Source organism: Heterocephalus glaber, unplaced genomic scaffold (genome assembly GCF_053883595.1).
Source record: "Heterocephalus glaber isolate CG9 unplaced genomic scaffold, H.glaber_assembly_v1.0 deba00001733, whole genome shotgun sequence".
Classification (NCBI taxonomy): Eukaryota; Metazoa; Chordata; class Mammalia; order Rodentia; family Bathyergidae; genus Heterocephalus; species Heterocephalus glaber.
In genome coordinates this window covers 18,196,830-18,201,902 of record NW_028258444.1, presented here as the reverse complement: position 1 = coordinate 18,201,902, position 5,073 = coordinate 18,196,830, and the positions used below count along the sequence as shown (strand labels likewise).

Here is a 5,073-nt window from a genome sequence, read left to right as displayed (position 1 = left end):
AGATACCAGTTCTTTTTAGTTTAAAAGAAGTATCATCCTCCTCCACTGCTCATTCTGGAAATTTACAGAAGATGGGGCTCCTCACAGAAACAGCAGGTGGCCTGGTTTAGTCCTCTGATTAACTAGAGCTGAGTACAAGAAGCCTCACAGGTTGACCGGGTCAGTGATTGGCACTTGGGAGACTGACGATCCAAAAACCTTCTGCAGACTCTGGTGATGAAGCACTTGTCACAGCTCTCCCAACTTGCCTTCCACTGCCCGCACCATGACATACAGCTCAGCTAGGCCCACCCCTGAGGCGACAGTTAATGCAGCCAGCACCCGAGAGGCCATTTCTGTGAAGATATACTGGCTTCCAAGGTACATGCAGATGAATGCAGCTGCAGCCGTCACAATGAAGTTGAAGACGGTGATGACCAGAGGCTTCACCGATCTCACTTGCTCTCCCAAGTCACCGAGAGTCCTGCCGTGCCTCGAACCCTGACAGGTGACATGACGAGTGACCCGCTTATACTCCTCATTGGCCAGATGTATCTTCATCTTTTCCAGTCAGGCCACTAACTCTGGGTTTGCTTTCTCTGAGATACTGGTGCCGATCTCAGATCAGACGAAAGGAAACCAAGCGTTCGGGGCCAGTGGGACTGTCAACATTCGTGTGCTTCTTCCCCAGAGCATCCTCAAGCTCGGCCCACAGCTTCCGGGGTAGCTTCTCTGACTCTAGCTCCCCGCCAGGCCCCAGGACACGCACCAGAAGCTCACCAACAACCAACGAAGACGCCATGTTTAGCCCACTGGAGGATCTCTTAAATTCTATATTTTAATGGACTCATACACCTGGGGAATATAAATGTATTTAATATACTAAGAGCTTAGCAATTGCTGGCATCATACCTATATGGAAATACTGTTGGTTTGCTTTTTTTTTTATACTGGGGATCAAACTCAGGACTTTGGGCTTTCGAGGCAGGCATGGCACCACTGAGGTAAATCCTTGGCCCTTGTTGTTGTTTTTGAGACAGGGTCTTGCTTTTTCGTTCAGGCTGGCCTTGAGTTGACTGACCCAGGCAGGCTCAAACTTGCAGGGATCCTACTGCCTCAGCCTCCTGAGTGCTGGGATCACAGGTTATATTTATATATAAAATCTTTAACCAAGGAAAAAATCTTAAGTTATTGTACACAGAAAACAATGGACATTCAAGGAACTCATAGAGGGTTTGTCAAGTCCAGAGATGCCACTTAGCAACTATAAATCGTACACCATTTTTGATAGGGAGATACGCTGAAGGCTAAAATTCTCACAAAGATGCCACAATCAAATAAGGTGGAGGGAGGAAGCAAGCTAGCATTAGAGAAGCGACTCCATGAGCCCACAGCAAAGGACCTATACGCAGGCCTGGCCAAGTGGCCAAGGACCCAGAAAGGTGGTGCTGGCCAGCGACAAAGACTTCGGCCTCTCCTCCCGTGGGACACAGAAGGAGGGCAGAGGGGCAATAACTCTCTCTGGGACCATGAGAAGATGTTCGAGTTCCCCAGCTCCTGCCGACCCTCCCCCTCAGCTCTAACTAACTAATATCCCCACTAACTAATATCAAAAATTAAAGGATATGAGTCTTCTGACAGATGGAAGCCACAGGTGGGAGACAAGGGACAAAACGGGGAGGGTTCTGGGAGGGGTTCCTTGGTTTGAGTCCATAGCACCTATGACATCTGTGGACAGCACCCATGATCGCTGAATGGCCACTGGAACCTTCAGGGTTCTGGACTTGTTCCTAGCCACCCAGAAAGGGAGGCATGGCATCAGGATCTCCTTTTACAACTCTTTTTTTTTTTGGTACCGGGGATCGAACTTGCGATCTTGTGCTTGTGAGGCAGGCGCTGGAACCACTGAGCTAAATCCCCGGGAGAGGATCTCCTTTTAGCTAAAGTATGGGGACCTACGATGTGTGGGATTTAAGGGGCGGGCTTCTTCGCTGTCACCCCAGGCAGGTTTTCTCCAGGATGTCTGGTCACTGGGTTTCTGGGGCCTGCTGCATGGCTCTATCCTCACATGTGTCCCTAGGTGAGTAGATGTGAGCTCCATCTCACCCAGGAATGGGGTACACTGAGCACCTGATGAGGCTGTTCCAGGTCACAGAGAGCACCCAGCCTCTTAACTCTGGTACTTTTGCATGGAAGCACTCTTTTTTCTAGGGACGTGGGAGTCTCTGCTGAAAAGGAGAAAATAGGGCTGCACAGGTTTGTAGAAAGGGAAAGAGAGAAAGAGAGGGGGAAAAGAGAGAAAAATAAGCTATGCTTTGGGGGCCAAAGATTTGGGAGAAGTGGGGAAGGAAAAAAACCCCAAAAACCAAAAAGCCTTCGTTTGGGCTTACAGCAGTCACCACCCGGACGGACGCCTCCTCACCTCTTGGCTCCCCAAGAGGAGGCCACTGTGTCTGTGGACAGGGTCCCAGGAGAGCCCTACAGCTGAGAGAAGGGACTTGCCCTGCCCCGAGCTGACCTGCCCATAACATAGGTTAGCAGGCTCGCTGGCTCCCGCTACAGAAAATGAACTTTCAAGACACTTCTGTGAGAGACTCAGCAAGGATTTATCAGAAATTCATGGGAACTGGGGATTTAGCTCAGCGTCACCGCACTGCACCTGCCTCACAAGTGCAAGGTCCTGAGTTCGATCTCTAGTACCCAAAAAAAGAAAAGAAAAGAAATTAAAAGGTACACACTCAAAAAATAGAGTGTAGGTCCTCTCTCAAGAGAGAGAGGTGCACTATTTACTGGAGAATTTATGTTCCTCTTGAGGGGGTGGGAACTCTGGGAAAAGATGCCCCCCCACCAGGTATCTGCCAGTTTTACAGGAATGGGCACAATTTTTTCATCGCTAGCCCTATTTTTGTTTTGTTTGTTTGTTTTTGGTACCAGGGATCAAACTCAGTACCTTGCCCTTGCTAGGCAGGTGTGGCACTACTGAGCTAAATCCCTGCTCCACCCTGTTTTTTATTTTGAGAGAGGGTTTGGTAAATTGCTCAAACTGGGTTTGAATTTGCAGTCCTGTTTCTGCCTCCCAGAGTGCTGGGATTACAGGTGTGCACCACGAACCTGTCTCCATCGCAACATTCTTTGGATTCTCTCAATCTTTTATATTAGGATCAGGTTCTTGCTCTTTATTTCTTTAATGACGCCAATTTATGGACTTTCAATATTTCTGAGGAGCCAGGCATGGTCGGCACATGTCTGTAATCCCAGAGGCTGAGGCAAGAAGATAACAGTGAGTTTGAGGCCAGCCTAGGATACATAGTGAGTTCAAGCCCAGCCTGCACTACAAAGTGAGACTCTGTCTCAAAAAACAAACAGACAAATATATACATTCCTGAGGAATTTGGGGTGTGATGGGTCTGGAAGTAAAGGAAAGTAGTGGCTCAAAAGTGATGCAAAATTGGGGCCAGGGATTTAGCTCAGTGGTTCCGTCGCCTGCCTCGCAAGTGCAAGGACCCGAGTTAGATCCCTGGTACCAAAAAAAAAAAAAAAAAAAAAAAGTGATGCAAAGTGATGCTGATATTCATCACTTTGGGTAACGTCAACTGGGTCCCAAAAGTTGTGGTCTTCTTAAAATTACAATTTCTTAGTTGTGATTTGCTTGTCTCCTTTTTACCTGTGCCTTATTTTTTCTATGCTACCTCACCCTTTGGTCTCCAGGAAGGCTCCTCCCAGAGCTGGCTGGAACTCAAAGTGCCAGATTTCCAACAGCTCTTCCCAGAGCAGGTGAAGGAAGCCGTGCAACCCTGGAAAGAGACCCCAGGTTCCTGATGTTCTCCTTCCCCTGTGATTCTAAGCGCAGCCAAACCTAATGCTGGGGCATTCATTGAGCACCTACTAGGAACAAGGCTCTGGGCCAAGCTCCAGAACAGAGATGAGCAAGTTTGCTGGGCACTGGGACAAATGTAGAAACACAGAAATGCCAGTACTGAGTGGTGCCTGTTGAGTACTATGCAGAGTCAAACAGGGGAGGTCATATTGTATGAGGTCTGGGAAGGCTATGTGGAGGGAGCGATGTCTGAAATAAAATCTGATGAAAGGGCATTTTGTGTAGCGGGAGCAACCCAAGTGAGGTGGCATAGGCCTTGTAGTCCCAGCTACTTGGGAGGCTGAGGCAGGAACACCACTTGAAGCTAGGAGTTTATGACCAGTCCGGGCAGCATAACAAGACCCCTTTTGAATGAATGAATGACAAGTAGAGGGGACAAAGTAACAAAAACAGAGGCATGGGTGCAGAGAAATGGGGTAATTAGGAAATTCCCAAGTGGTCCAGTGTGTCTGCAGTTGAGAGGACATTCAGAAAGGTTTTGGATGATTAGGAAGGAGGGAAAACTGAGGCCAGACCTGGTGAGCCTGGGGCACGGACCCTGAGCTTGGGAAGAGAACAGGCTTCAACCCAGGGGGGAATTGAGGAAGGCCAGAGCAGCGGTGAAAGGCCTTGGATTTTGCTGCAACCCTGGGGCCCGGGAGCCCTGGGGCTGGCATAAGGGGTAAACTGCGTGGGATTGTGGAGGGGCTGGCCCTGTTGGGTAGCCTCTCCCTCTCTCCCTCTGTTTTCTCTCAGGGGCAGTACTGGGGATCGAGCCTTTGTACCGAGCCCCCTCCCCCGCCCCCGCCCCCACTTCTTTTTTCGTTTGAGACAAGGTCTCACTAAGTCTCTGAGTTATGCAGGGTAGGCTCAAACTTGTGGTCCTCCTGCCTCAGCCTCCCCCAGATTACAGGTTTGCACCACCGCTCCCAGCTAGGAGTCCAGTTTCTAAGAGCTCATCTACACTGCTACCGTTCTTGGAGGATGGAGGTCATGTGTGTTTAGAACACAGACTTCGGAGTCTGGCAGCCGATATTTAAATCTTGCCTCTATCCTATTCTAATTGTGTGACCTTGAGCAAGATACTCTACTCCTCTGTGCCTCAGTGTCCAGTATAAAATGAGGTCATTACAAGTGGTTTTTCATAGACTCATTGGGAAGATTACATGATTCAAAATATAAAGTGCTTAAAACAATGCCTGGTATACAGTAAATGATATGCAAGTATTAGCTCTGAT

The 5,073-nt window shown here is 48.8% G+C and overlaps 1 pseudogene; it reads right to left on the bottom strand.

Moving 5' to 3' along the window:
• Positions 1-228: 228 nt before the first annotated feature.
• On the bottom strand, positions 229-917 carry LOC110345546 (vacuolar ATPase assembly protein VMA12 pseudogene; annotated as a pseudogene).
• Between the last annotated feature and the right edge of the window lie 4,156 nt (positions 918-5,073).